At 41.6% G+C, this 15724-nt stretch overlaps 1 protein-coding gene across 8 annotated transcripts in view; it reads right to left on the bottom strand.

Annotated features, from left to right (window-relative positions):
• pknox2 (pbx/knotted 1 homeobox 2) overlaps nucleotides 1-15724 on the bottom strand; it is a 439080-nt gene that overhangs the window by 387797 nt on the left and 35559 nt on the right. The window lies entirely within an intron of this gene.

The raw sequence follows: 15724 nt of genomic DNA, 5'->3' as shown, positions 1-15724 counted from the left end.
ACCCTTCTAATAGAAAGAATGCAAATGCTGCAAACAAAGAAGGCTTAAATATCAAGTTTGGTAAATTTTATACTGGTTGAAGTCTGCCATTTCCTAACAAGGAAAATGCTGGATGGAAGTGTATAACCACAACTTTGGGAATACTTAAACCACGGCTGACATTATAAGACAAGAAGTGGATAGGAGAAGTATGAATGCCATTTTTTTTGCCACTTGAGGATTTTCTTTAAGCTATTTGTATAGAAGTGCCCCATGTTAATGTGATCAGTGATGTGCCTTGACATTTCAAAATTGTTTTACTAGTAACGTCTATTGCAATGACTTCAATGTTCAACCATCATCTTTGCAAACAATTCAGAGACTGATCCATATATCTTTCTTTTTAAGCACAACTTTCAGATTGCTAAATCAGTGTATGTGTGTTGCATTACTAATCCTTTTTAGCTTTAGCAATTAAGAACTGTAATGAATTGCAGAGTCTGACTTGGGGTCTGGTCATAACATAGATGTTGAGCTACATAACCTGAGAAGTCAGAAAAAAATTCTGGAGCAGTAATTGAGCACAGAACTGGTTATTTATAATTTTATTTCATGAAACAATCACTACCTGAATTTAAATTGTGGTTCTTGTCAAAAATGATCATCTGAATAATTCAAAAACCTATGCTATATGTTAATATATTAAAACCTGTATATGTATTTAGTTTGGTCCAATACTGGTTGCCTGACTTATTGTTACCAATCTTTCTCTATCACAAGGTTGAAAGAAGGAGAAGCTTACAAACACCAAATTCTGGCATATTCTGCAAAGGACAGTCTTGCTCACAACCATAAAAATGAAATCCTAATAGTTGAAGACACTCTTGGGTGTGTGGTCAGATAATGTTTTGAAATTCTTTGATAACCATAACATGGGAATCTGACCTTATATTACAGAGATGTTGATTACAATACTGTATGAAAAATGCAAGAGGTAAGTTAAATAATGGCTCTGAATCATAGAAGTTAAAATTGTCACAAATTTAATTTCACAGCCGAGATTGTTATATTAGGGAGATGACTGCCTAAAATGTGCAGAGATATCAAAGGATGTGCAGATTAAGTAGAGTGCCCATAGTACCTAGGTGGGATCTCCGGGATACACACACCAACCAACCCCACCATCTTGTCGCCGAATACTTTAACTTCCCCTCCCACTCTGCCAAGGACATACAGGTCCTGGACGTCCTGCTTCACCACACCACACCCTAACCACCCGATGCCTGGAGGAAGAATGCCTCATCTTCCGCCTTGGGACCCTCCAACCAAACAGGATCAACAGTTTCCTCATTTCCCCTTCCCACACCTTATCCCGGTTCCAACCTTTCAATGTGGCACCACCCTCATGCTGTGTCCTACCTGTCTGTTTTCTTTCTCCCCACTCCAGTCCACCCTCCTCTCAGACCTATCACCAGTACCCCCACCTCCATCTACCTATTGCTCTCTCAGCTACCTTACCCCCCAAACCCACTCCCCTCCCATTTATCTCCCCACCCCTTCAGCTCACAAGCCTCATTCCTGATGAAGGGCTCTTGCCCGAAACATTGATGCTCCTGCTCCTTGGATGCTGCCTGACCTGCTGTGCTTTTTCAGCACTACACTCTTGACTCTGATCACCAGCGTCTGCAGTCCTCACTTGCTTCTAGGTGGATTAACCATGGGAAATGCATGGTGGGGTAGAGGGATGGGTCTGGGTGGGATGCTGTTCGGAGGTCAGTCTCAGCTCGATGGTGGGATGGACTGCTTTCACATTTTAGGCATTCTATGAAATTGTTGAAGTGATTTAAAAAAAACACTAGCTTTTTCTAACTGATATTTGTTAATTATCTTATGGGTTTTTAATAGATTTTCATTGACAGTTCACACGCACTCTTGTCTAGTGTGGATTAGCAAACTCCTTACCTCTTCAATTATGATTGGCTGAAATTTTAAGTTCGTAAGGAATAACACATTATGTGTTTGTGATATAAATGGTTGCATTAGATCAAAATGTGATTTATATTCATTAGAGGACTCCTGGGAGTTGACATGAACAATCAATCTAAAGCTCATGTTGATCAGCCACTCCAGCACAACAGCAAGTGACCATGATTCTGTTATCCAGCTCAACATGAAAACAGGAGTAATGCTGCAATGAGCTGATGTCCTTCCAGCAACAAAAATTGAGCTCTTCCTTAGCAGATCTCAAAGCATTTAACCTCAGTAGAACAAAAAGGCAATATATCAAAAGTAATATCTGGAAAGCTACATCATGTTATACCATTACCAAGATGAAGCATAGAACTTAACCTGTTTTTTTGCAGTTACAAAATCTGATGTTAATAATGCCAGAAGTCAATCCAGCCATCTGGACCTCAATTAAAATCATTTCTCTGGGGATGGTCATTCTTGCCCATTAAAACAAAAACTGTGAGGGTTTATCTAAAATACTGGAGCTGTTTTGAGTTTCATGACAGCTACACAGTCTACAAGCTGCTGCAGTAATGTTAATGAAAAACCACTTTTGTCCCAGTGATACACATTTGTCTTTTTGCTGCTGCAATTTCACTTTGAGCCGTTGATCAGGGAATGAAGTCGATCAATCAGCATCCAATGGACCAGTGCTCTCACACTTGCCTTATTCTTAAGAGCAGCAGTAATGTAAATCACAGATGTCATGTTCGCATTATCCTTTTGGTAACATCAGCACATCAAGAAGAAAGTTATTAAACTCTGTCCAAGTCACACATACCAGAACATCGTAGTATATTTGTTTGAAAAGCTCAAAAATCAGTAAGTCAACGTTATTGAATTCTCTGCACGAAGGAAGGTCTGATTCAGCCTCTCAATCTCGACCACAGGTCTGGCAAGGAGGCAGATCCTGAATCTAACCCCAGCAACCCCAAAGCCAAAACAGGGATCCAACCCTGTGCTGTGGGCACCAATTGGATCGGGGTTGGTCATCCAGCTGACCGCACAAACCAGCTGCGAGGAGGCCAACTTGCTGTGGCAACACATGCTTTCCTATTTATGTTGTAGCCTGCAGTTTTGAATAGTGGTAAGAAAGGTTTCAAGTTCTTTCCACCACATTGTTGATTTTTATCCTGCTCTGGGGTCAAATCTGGTATCCTCCCTAATCTGTACAGTATAGTACATACAGTGAAACCAGCAGGTTCAAAACTCCATGCCCTAAATGATGATGAACAAGTTCGTTCCCTTAAGAAGGTCTTATTTTGTTAGTACTGCAGTTTCAAAACAGAAAGACAGGGTCTAACCGTTACAAAGACTAATAGTTCTGAAAGGCAAAAGGAATATTCCTTACAGAGTAAACTGAAAATAAATGCCACCATTCCTCTTTCACAAGGAAGTGTTGAAAATGTCACTAACAGATTGTCTGGTCATTATTAATTTTGTTGCTAAACTGGCAGTCATGATTCTCATTAAAAATAGCATCTATACTTAAAAATTATTCATTTGTTGTAGAATGTCACCATGTCTCCAATTTTCAAATGGTATAAAAGTCTCAGAATACTCTACCAATACCCTGGGAGTCACCACCGACCAGAAACTTGACGGAATCACCCACATTGATACTGTGGATACAAGGCAAGGCCAGAGGCTAGGAATTCTATGGTTCAAACAAACTCAGCCCCACCCTGAAAGCCAGTCCATCCTCTACATAGCAAAATTCAGGAGGGCGATGGAATCCTTTCCATTTGCTAAACATCATCCAGGTCAAAGCAGCTTGATTAGCACCCCATCCAACACCTTCAACATTCAATCCCTTCACCACCAATGCACAGCATTCACCATAAAAAAAAACACAGAGCAGCTATTTATCCTTCGAAAGTGCCATCTAATCCTGCAAACTCGACCACCTTGAAGATGTGGGCAGTAGATGCATGGAGGCATCTGAAACTTCTCCTCCAAGTCACTCACTATCCTTACTTGGAATTACACTCCTTCACTGTCACTGGGTTAAAAACCTGTAGGTGTACCTATCCCTTTGGATTGCAGTTCACAAAGGTGACTCTCTCTCGGATAATTCAGAATTGGGCAATAAATGCTAGCTTAGTCAGTGACACACACAACCCAGGAACAAATTAAAAAGCACTTCCTTTGAACATCTGAAATGAGATGTTCTACATAAATACATGCCTGGTAAATGCCATTGCAATTTGTATATGAGCCACCTCATTGTTCCCTTTGTAATGTTGAAACTGTATTTGTCTATAAGTGAACTTTCAAAAAACCACTTAGGCTTAAATTATAATAATCGACAAGTTCCTGCAATTTATGATAACATTACTGTCATATCCAGCAACATTAATTGAGAGGACAGACGGCACATTGCTACTGAGAACAACAAATGCTGGAGATCACAATGGGTCAGACAACAGCCGTGGAGAGAGGGCAAGCTAACGTTGACTCTTCATTTATACTTGAAACATTAGCTTACTCTCTCTCCAAGGATGCTCTCTGACCTGCTGCAATCGCCAGCATTTGTTGCTTTCAGTACAAATTCTAGCACCTGTAGTAATTTGTTCCCATTGCTACATTTGTTACCTCCAGCACGACTGAATTTTGTGCTGAATAAATAATAAAAAACTGAGAGCAAAGCTGTGGTACAGCCACGGGCGGAATAAAATAACTGGCTAAATTATATGAGGCACCAGATTTCTCCATTAAGGTACCTACCAAGGGGGATCATCAGCTAACCTGTATTATAGAGTCCCGACAGTGTGGGAAGAAGCCATTCGGCCCATTAGGTCTGCACCAACCATTTCAACAAACAGTTAATTGGCCATTAATAGACAAGATTCTGCTCTCTTGATGGAGCTACATGGGCGAACAGAAGAGAGAGAATGTGAGCAAAAGCAAGCAAGAAAAAATAAATAGGAAGAAAGGGGAAGGGCATCCTGGGAAGGGGGTTATATCTTGGAGGATAGGGCCTCTGAGTCACCTGAGTGATGAGCACTTAGCATTGGCCTGTACAGCCACTGCTTAAAACCCAGTGGCCGCTTCAAGCCCTTAAGTGGGCAGTTAATAGTCACTTAAGGTCTTCAGAAGGCCTACTGATAGACAGGCCATCCCATTCTAAGACAGATAGGTAAGTTGCTCATTGGATTTAACAAAACCACGCTCCACCTTCAATACCATCAGCCAGGAAGCATTAGATCTAGAGAATTATTTCAAGAGCACATTGTCCAAATAGTGAGCAGTCATGTTTGTCTAGACAGAACTTAGAGATTATTCCCACACAGGCAACATCAGTCAAACCTAGGTCTTATTAGCTTACATTTATATGTCTGCACTTTTCCCAAGAGGGGTCAATGGAAAGTAAAATCAGCAGCACTTGTTCATTACAGAGAAAAGCAGGCAGCTGTCTGTTCAGCATTGTAGAATTTCAAACCGAGCCTCTGCATTCAGAGATTGTGGAAGGAGAGTTATAGGGTTTCCAAGCTTCTAGTATTGTCCTGAACTTTTCAACACACTCGGAGCAGCCAAGGAGAGAGAGAGAAAAAAAATCAGAGTACCGTGTATGCAACGCTTCTTAACTGAACATCTTGTTAGAAGTGGAAAGTCAAAAGGACAACATCAAGGATCCTGCCCAAACTTGCAATGATTGCAATGGAAGCTCAGGATAAAACAACTTTTGGTTTATTCGCAGTTCCACAAAGGCTTGCCTTTATCAGTCTGCATACCTGGTGCAGGAAGCCCTGGATTTATGGACAAACATTTCAAGTTGCACTTACAACTCCTATTAGCTCATTTGAGGGGAAACAGCAGCAGTCTGAATTTAGAGCATTACATCAACAGGACACTTTGAATGAGGGAAATACATAAATAAAAAGCAAGCTCCGTTTGATTAAGCAGGTCATTACAGGGCCATCCATAATCATCACCTTCACAGACTTGGCACTCTACATATATACATGCACAAACTGTTGGCCCCACTCCACTTTCTCGGATGCCTCTCCTGAAACTTTATAAGTGTCATGGTGATTTCTATTAATGAATGAGTTGACTGGTTTTACTAGGTCCCAGAAGTATCAATGCGTAGTGTGGACAGACAGCAAAGGGTCAAATGTTACTGTTCCTAAGCCATTGGCCAATGGCTTCTCACAGCACAGTCAATCCCAAAAATTTGGGAAGGCAGAGCACACTGCACCACACACTCCCCCCCCCCCCAAAAGATGGCATTCTCCCCCTTCCCTCTGAGTCTCCACTTCTTTCAATGAATGGACCTCCATGTACAGCCACTTTTAAACATATATAAGTAAGTTAGATTGACTTAGTGCCTTTCATGACCTGACAATCACCAAATCAAAATAAATATAAGAGTGGGGCCCAGTGTTATTATTGCTGGATTGTTAATCCAGAGACCCAGGTCATGTTCTGAGGACCTGAGTTCAAATCTTGCCTCAACAGGATTTTATTGAATTCAATTTTAAAAATTTGGAATGAAGTGTCTAATGATGACGATTAAACCATTGTCAATTATCGGAAAAACACATTTGGTTCACTAATATCCTTAAGAGAAGTAAATGCTGTCCTTACCTGGTCTGGACTACATGTCACTCCAGACCCAGAGAAATATGACTGACTCTCTGGGCAATTAGAGATGGGCACTAAATGCTGGTCTAGCCAGCAACACCCTCACCCCATGAATGAATAAAAATCAAAATTTTAAACATACGCTACATAGAGGACAACGTATTAAGTAGATTAAAGCTTTTAAATGGAATGTTCTCTTAGACATATAGTGCCTACTAAAAGCATTAAGACACCATAACTGCACAGTTAAAACCAACAAAATCATTTACTAATTGTGCCACTCAGAGTGGAAGTGAAGAGAGACACTTTTAAAAGTTGTTTTTAAAACTGGTAGGTTTTGCTTGGGGTAGCTCACTGCCAGCAACACTCCTCTTTGTGCTGGGTCTAACGGTCTGTTTAATTTTCAGCATTAGAGGATAAACCACTGGACATGTAAGCCATGTCATGCAAATGTTGGTCTTCCCCATGATTTGGTATTCTTGTGAAAAGCCCTGATGAGAGCAAGACCAAAAGGTAAGACAAAATGTGCCTTTTTCAGCAATATTCATTTTCTCTACTACGAACTTACCATTCGTTAAACTGTTAGGAGTTATTACAACTGTGAGTAGCCAGAGACGACAACAACATAAAGCCAAAATACTGCAGATGATGAAAATCTGAAATAAAAGCAGGAAAGATAAGTTTTGGAGAAACTCAGCAGGTCTGGCAGTATCTATGGAGACAGAAACAGAGTTAACATTTCAAAGCCAGTGTGATTCTTCTTTGAAATGGACATCGAGACTTTGTCAACACTGCATGATTCTCTACCCAAAGCCTATTGTGTATTACCAACGCAACAGCAACATCAACTCTTTCAGAAGCATTGCCAACTCTACATCTTTCACAAGGAACAGATGAATTAAAAATGACAAATTACACAGCCCAGTCACTGCAATGGTTTTATTTAATCCATGGTTTTATTTTTAAAAATGATTTATCAGTGCGGATACAGCATTTGTTGCTCATTTGTAATTGCCCTGGCAAAGATGATGGTGAACTACCTCCTGAAATACTGCAGTCTTTGAGATGTGCAGCCACCCACACTACTGTTAGGAGGGTAATTCCAAGGCTTTGACCCAGCATTGGTGAAGGAACAGTGATCTAACTCCCAGCCAGTATGGTGTGTGGAGTAAAACTTTACATGCATCTGCTTTCCATGTATCTGCTGCCCTTGTCCTTACATGTGGTAGAGATTGTGGGTTTGTAAAGTGCTGGGAAAGAACACTTGGTTAGTAACTGCAATGTGTTTTGCAGATGGTGCATATTGCTGTCATTGTGCATCAGCGGTGAATGGATGGAATGTCAAAGGTGGTGGATGTGGTACAACTCTAGTGGGTTGGTTTGTCCCGGATGATGTTAAGCTACTTGAGAGTTGTTGGTATTATATGCATCCTGGTGAGTGGAGAGTATTCCATCATATTTGTGACTTATGGATGTGAAAAGACTTCGGGAAGTTAGGTGGTGAGTTGCTTGCTGCAGGACTTTGGGCCTCAGATTTGCTCTTGTAGACACATATATCTCCAGTTTTGTCCTGGTCAAATGATAAACCCCAGGATATTGCTGGTGGAGTTTCTGTGAGACTTCAGTGATTGAATGACAAGTGGTGATGGTTAGATTCCCTTAGTGGAGACGATAATGTCTGGGCACATTGCAGCATGAATGTTCCTTAAATCTTAGCAACCCAAGCATGGAAATTGTATTGGCCTTACTGTATTTGGGCATGAATTACCTCAGCATCCAAGCATTAACAACCGACCAAGCACCGACCAACTAAATCATTTACCAATTGTGCCACTCAGAGTGGAAGTGAAGAGAGACACTTACAAAGGGTGTTTTTGAAACTGGTGGGTTTTGCTTTGGGTAGCTGACTGCTAGCAACACTCCTCTCTGCACTGGGTCTAAGGGTCTGTTTAATTTTCAGCAGTAGAGGATAAACCACTGAACATGTAAGTCATGTCATGCAAATGATGGGGGGGGGGGGGGGGGAGGGGGTCATTGATGAAGCAGCTGAAGATGGTTTGCCCTTTGACATTACCCCACAGAACTCCTGCCATGATATCCTGGAACTGAGATGATGTGGTTGACGGTTTCTCTTTTCAAAGAGAAGAAAGCAAATTTCCCAACAAAAATGAATTCCCAAAACATCCTGTAAATCTCACTGGTTGACATGCTTCATCAGGGCTGCCTTCAGCTCCCAAATATTCTCTAGTGGAAAGGTTAGTAGCATTATATTTATGAATGTTCAAGCTAAATTAACTATCACTATCTGTACACCTTTTTGCAAGAATACTTAACTGCACATTAAAAAAAATAGAAAACATGTGAGTGGGCAGAGGAAAAGTTATTGCTGGAACTGCTACAAATGTGTACTGTGAGTGATTCTACAGTAAGAATGCAGTCAAGCAAGGGTAATGTTACCTTAGCGGACAACAGAGGAGAGGTTTTAGATGTACAGTGGCTCCCCCTCCCCTCCCCAGGGGGAATATATTCCAGGACCTACTGCAGAAGCCTGAAACAGCGGATAAGAGCGAACCCATTCATTTCAATGGAAAATGTACCTTCCGGTCAGCCTCCTGGTCCCTGGTCCCCTATAATATGTTCAGGGTGCGGTAATCTGCAGGTAACTGAAATCACGAAAAATGTTTCCACGGAGATGGCGTGTCGCCCTGTATATCCAAGTTAGTTGCATTTGGAGCTGAAAAAATTACCAACAACTAAATACATCTTTTGGTGGCTGTTTCAATGTGGCAAGGACAGAAATCTGACTGAAGGCATTAAAGGAAATTCAACATGTCCACAAGGACTCTTACTAATTTTTCTATGGTGCATCTGTATCTGGATGCATCACAATGTGTTTTGACAAGCTCTCTTCCAAGACTGCAAGGAACTACAGAGAATCGTGAACACAGTCCAGTCCATCACGCAAACCAGTCTTCCATCCATTGCTTCCATTGGACACTCCAGTCCTCTGCTCCAGCCATTCTTCTTTCTTCTGGGTTTTCTCATTCTCTGCATTTCTTTTTCAACTTTTGACTAGGACTCACCCAGAGGAGAATGGAGGAGCTGACTCCAGACCAAAGGCCGACTCTGGTGAATCCTGGAGCAGAGACTGTCGCGGGGAAGTGACTCCTGGACTGGAGGCTGGTGAGGGAGGCAAAGAAAACTTACCTTGGAGCAGCGAGAGTTGGCTGAAGTACAGAGGTGACGGGTATTGGACTGGGTCTGTTCTGGGCAGACAGAGCACTTGGGAAACTCCTATGCTGAGCTACTGTAATAGAATGCTTATTTGTAAACTGTTTATCTGACTGTAATGTCTATCCTTTCAACCATATCATATTTCAAACTTATTCTATGAATCATTATGAAGTAATGCAGCTACTTTTCTTTTTTCATTCCTCTTTTTGTATCTAAGATTCATACTGAGGTACTTTGTAAACGCCATAAGAGGTAACATTGTAAACTTTTCACTGGACTCCTATACTGCAGTGCATGTGATAATAAAAGGATATTCTAATTCTAATTTTCTTCTAATTCTAAACTTCCTTCTGCTTTGGGAAAGGAACCAACATAATCAAAGACCGCCCACCCTCCCCTCCACCGCCTCCCCTCCACCCCCAACCCCCCACTAGAGCTATACTCTCCTCCACCCTCTCCAATGAGATAGAAGATACAAAAGTTTGAATACACATAAATAGGCTCAAAAACAGCTTCTACCTCACTGTTATCAGCCTTTTGAATGGATCTCTCAAATATTAGTTCTGATCTCCCTGTGTGTACCTTCTCTGCGGATATAAGACAGTATTCTGCACACTGTTCTCCTACCCTGATGCATTTTATATGGTACAATCCACCTGTACAACACAGAAAACAACATTTTTCACTGTATCCCGGTACATGTGACAATAAAATAATCAATAGAGCATGGCTTTAAATGGATTTGAGAGGCAATAGCTGTTAATAGGTTTAAAAGGAGAAAATTACTCATTTTATTCATCAGGATATTCCTGAATGCACATCAATCCATTATCCTAAAGCCAATGATTTGGGGCGGCACTGTGGCTCAGTGGTTCGCACTTCTGCCTCACAGTGCCAAGGTCCTGGTTTGATTCCAGCCTCAGGTGACTGTGTCTGTGGAGTTTGCACATTCTCCCTGTGTCTGCGTGGGTTTTCACTGGTTTCCTCCCACAATCCAAAGATGCGCAGGTTAGGTGAATTGGCCATGCTAAATTGCCCATAGTGTTCAGGGATGTGTTGGTTAGATGCATTAGTCAGAGGTAAATAGATGGTAGGGAAATGGATCTGGATGGGTTACTCTTTAGAGGGTCAGTGTGGACTTGTTGGGCCAACTGGCCTGTTTCTACACTGTAGGGAGTCTACGATTGTGTAAGGATTCTATACTTGAACAAAACAAAGTGTACACATAACACCAATTCCCAAACCAACGGGGGACTTACCACTCAAAAGGTGATAACTTGCATTGATGGTTCAATAGACCAATTTTTTTAAAACCCACATCAGAAAATGGAGCAAAATGTATAGCAAGTTGTAATGATTGGAACCAGATTAACCTCGTTAACTACAAGGTTCTTGATTGGTCCAGGTTAGAGTAGAGTAAAGTAAAGTAGCTTCTATTTGTCATTTCTCCCATTTACAGCTGATACAGTAAAACCGAGACAGCGTTCCTCCAGGACCGAGGGTGCTACATGGACAGCACAAACTACACAATTGTACACGGCATAAAGTGCATATGAAGTGCAAAACATGCAAGTTACAATGTAATAGAAGAATGATAAATAATAGACATCTTTCTTGCAGCAATTCCAAGTCATGCAAAAAATTTCAGATGGGAAAGAGTTTGATCATACTGTGTTAAGGAGCCTGATGGCTTGGGGGAAGAAACCATTCCACAGTCTGGCCGTGACAGACTGAATGCTTCAGCATAATCTGCCAGATGGCAGGAATGTGTGTGGGGTCTTCCACAATGCTCTTAGCCTTCCGGATATAGGGTGTAGTGTAAATGTCAGTAATGGAGGGAAGAGAGATCCCGATGATCCTCTCAGCTGTCCTCACAATCTGTTATACGGTCTTGCAATCTGAGATGGTGCAATTCCTGAACCAGGCAGTGATGCAGCAGCTCAGGGTACTCTTAATGATCCCTCTGTAGAATGTGGCGAGGATGGGGAGTGGGAGGTGGGCTTTCCTCAGCCTGTGCAGAAATTGGAGACACTTGGCTATGGAGCTAGTGTTGAGGATCCAGGTGAGATTCTTCGCCAGGTGTACGCCAAGAAATTTGGTGCTGTTCACGATCTCCACAGGGGGTCTTCGATGTCCAGTGGAGAGTGGTTGCTCTGTGCCTTCCTGAAATCAACAACCACCTCTTTCATCTCGTTCACGTTCAGAGGTGGGTTGTTGGCTCTGTACCAGTCAGTTAGCCACTACACCTCCTCTCTGTATGCTGACTCATTTTTTGTGCTGATGAGACTCACTACAGTCGTATCATTAGCAAACTTGATGATGTGATTCCATCTATGCATCCTCAATCAGGAAAGCCCTGGCTAACCAATATAACCAGGACATTAGGATCTCCTCAGTTCAGGGGACTGACTCCAAACTGGCTGGCCACAGCCAGTGTTACTGTGCATATATAAATAAAGTGTGACTTGTTGATTGGTCAGCAGCCTCAGTGCAGTTATTTCCCAAGTGTTGAAATATTCTAATAACTGTGGCAACCTTTCAGCACAGGCCACATTTTCTGTTAAACAACCACAAACAGTTCAGTTAATATAAAACAGCTTTCAACAAAAGAAATCACTGTCTCCAGTTCAAGTGATGCTCATATCTTAAGCACATGTACATCATGTGGTTCAGGAATCCCACACGGGACACTCCTGAACAAATCCTCCATATCCAGTACTGCCTTCAAGCTGTTCCAGTTGGGGCCGTCAGTGCTGAGCCACAAAGCAATACAAAGCCATTCGGTAATCCAAGGACCTCCCATTCCAAAGACAGCAGTACTGCCACAGGAGGAGAATGTGCGGCAAATTCCTCCTACTAGAGCTACTGGGCAGAATTCAAGAAATTAGGGATCTCAGACAAAGGGTCAGGAGAAGAAATAATGTCTGTAATTTGCGTGAAGCAAGCTACAGATGTAACTATATTTTACTCCCCCTCCACCCTGACCAGCCCAGCTCTCTGGAAGGTGGTAACTCCGCCAAGATCAAGAGATCACTGGCACCATACACACACACACACACACACACTCCCCCCTGCACCCCCCACCCCCGGAAGGACATATTGGTGACTCACACCAGCTCCAGCTGAAACAGGAGGAGAGGGTTAGTATCAATCTATATTGCTGTTTTGTACTGCATCGTGAAATAGAGCAGAACCATGATTCAGGGATAGCACATGACCTCATGTATAAAGACCGAAGCATGACGATCAACAAAAAAAATGTTTTTAAAATATTGAACTTAGGGTTAATTGTCAAGGACATGAGTTCAAATTAAGGATTTGAGTGGTTTTAATGAAACGTTACAACTATCTATTCGATTAGGTAGAAGGAGGCTCCATAGCCAGAGGCCTTCGAGCCCATTCGCTTCTTTTCTCTTCGCCACTTACCTCCATTCCTTGGACAGCATCAGAGTTGGGCCAGGGCTGAGTCAAAGGACTCTCAGCCTACTTGACGTGAAGCCCAGTGTGGACTCCCTGTTTCAGAAAGGCTGCAATGCCAAACTTTCACCTTTATTTTTCTAAGCTATACCTAAGATTTAGTATTTGGACATCTTTGTACCTAAGATGCTACAAGAAAATATCGACTTTATGCACTTTTTGCTGCACTTGTGTAGCCCTGTACTTAAGTACACGTGACAATAAACCTAATTCTCATTCTATTTATTTTGTGGAGTAATTTGAACAGCACAAGTATTTGACTCTCCTGTTGTATTGTCGTCATTGTGATAGCAGGATTGTAATTTGTGAAATGTTTGTGCTTTTTTGACATTTCAAAATAAGTCACAGTGAGACATCTTTTAAAAAGTCAACTAATAACAAAGAAAATGATAATTGTCGAAAGAAAGACATATCCTCCACCACCACCAGTTGAAAACAGTTTGTGTGGAATCTTGGAATGAGCTTAAGAATTGCCAAGATATAACACCGCACACACAGTCAGTTAGCTTGCTAATATCATGGTCAAGAGGAAATACCAAGAGGCCAACACCGTCCACAGACAGCAGGAGTCAACATCATCCAGACAGCAAATGAAAATTACGCACAAGCCTCAACTGTCCTTTTCGTTCAGACTCTCGCTATTTATCCCGGGGAACCCAGACATTTGCCAGAAAAAAGTGAAGTGCATCAGCACAGTCTCAAGCTTATTTGTTACAGTCAGCGTACTGTTTTCCAACAGGAGATAAAGTCACGAACATGAACTAACACTCGCTCGCTATTTTACCAGCAGGGTGCTAGTCCACAATAACCAACTGCATTCAAACAGATCTAATGAAACCAGTTTTCTTGGAACAAAACAGATAATGCTACAGAGGAATGTTTTTAAAATAAAGGTTCTATCTTATCTGGACCTTTCACTGCCTTTGTATTATCTGAAAGTCGAATAGCGAGAGCAAGGATTAGCTCAGATTTTAAGGTGAGAGGAGAAAGATTTAAAAAGGACTTGAGAGACAACTTTTTTTTTTACACAGAGTGATTCATGTGTGGAATGAACTGCCAAAGGAAGTGGTGGATGCCAGGACAGTTACAACATTTAAAAGACATTTGAATAAGTACCTGAATAGAAAAGGTTTGAATGGATATGGGCCAAACATAAGCAAGTAGGACTAGTTCAGTTTGGGAACATGGTCAGTGGGGACTAGTTGGACCGAAGGGTCTGTTTCCATGCTGTATGACTTTATGTAATGCCCCAGTCAAACAGGTTGCCAACATTGGTGATCAGTACCATAACTCAGAAGGAGTCAGCAAAGTGTGCGGGCAATTGTTTAGTACTGTGCTGGAGTGTCACCTACATTTTGTGCTCTGGAGTGTTGGAGTGGTATTTTAACCCACAATCTGCTGTCTCAGGGGTTAGGGTGTTACCAATTGTGCCAAGCCTAGGAGGAAGGAAATTGATTACTAAATGCAACTGCTGGTTACAGATGCTCCAAATTCTGTTCTTCTATGATACAATGATATACTTATTTCCACACTAAGGCCCAATCCAGCATAAATAACCAAATAAATTCCGGTTTCTCTTTTAAATTGCAGGACTGATGGAGGTGAAATCAAACTAGTAAATGACATGGAGCATCAGGTAAGACTACATTCAACAAAACCTCCAGCAGGTAACTGGAACATGGAGGACAGACATTTTGTTATAAATTCCCAAACATCTGGAACCAATGAAAACAATCGCTGGCAACTAGAATTAGAATAAAATACTTCCAAAAACAAATCCATTGACACGCTAACTTACTTATATATTAAAAAAGCTCAGATTTACAAAGTTCAATTTTATTCTCATCAAATTTTTATAACGTCTGTATCAGTGATCTCTGCAGTAACTGCTTTGTTTCACAACTGTACTTGCACCCAGTAATGGTGAGACATCGACATAAAATTCACAGCATTAGTATGGCTGTCCCTCACAATCAAATACAATCCAAGGAGACTGATCCCAACAAGGCTTTGGAGAAAATCTTCCAAACTTCAAATCAAAAAGTGATAGTTGTACCTGCTCACGTTGGGATGTCTTAAAGCTTGCAAAGAGACTTTGATTTTTTAAAAATCAGAATACATTCGGACTGGCTTGATGAAAACCAGTTTGATCAGTTTATATCAATAGCCTGATTGAACATAAAATGGAGACTCTCTCTGCTGGCAGAATGACCCAATTTCAAAGCAGAAGAAATAGGCTTGCCAAAAAGCAATGGCAGGAGTACAAACATCCCCTGTGATACCAATGAACCTATGGTGAGTAAACACAACATCTCACTGATGTGAAGATGTCAGTAGTCTCTTCACTGACAAAAGGCCATTTGTGAACCAAGCACTCTCTCTTCTGAGGCTCAAGGGTAGAGGGGATCTGATCCAGGAGAGGGAAGCTGTCAATGCA

This window comes from Hemiscyllium ocellatum, chromosome 29, assembly GCF_020745735.1.
Source record: "Hemiscyllium ocellatum isolate sHemOce1 chromosome 29, sHemOce1.pat.X.cur, whole genome shotgun sequence".
NCBI classification, from domain to species: domain Eukaryota; kingdom Metazoa; phylum Chordata; class Chondrichthyes; order Orectolobiformes; family Hemiscylliidae; genus Hemiscyllium; species Hemiscyllium ocellatum.
The sequence above is the reverse complement of the archived record's forward strand: the minus strand, read 5'-3'. Positions and strand labels throughout refer to the sequence as shown.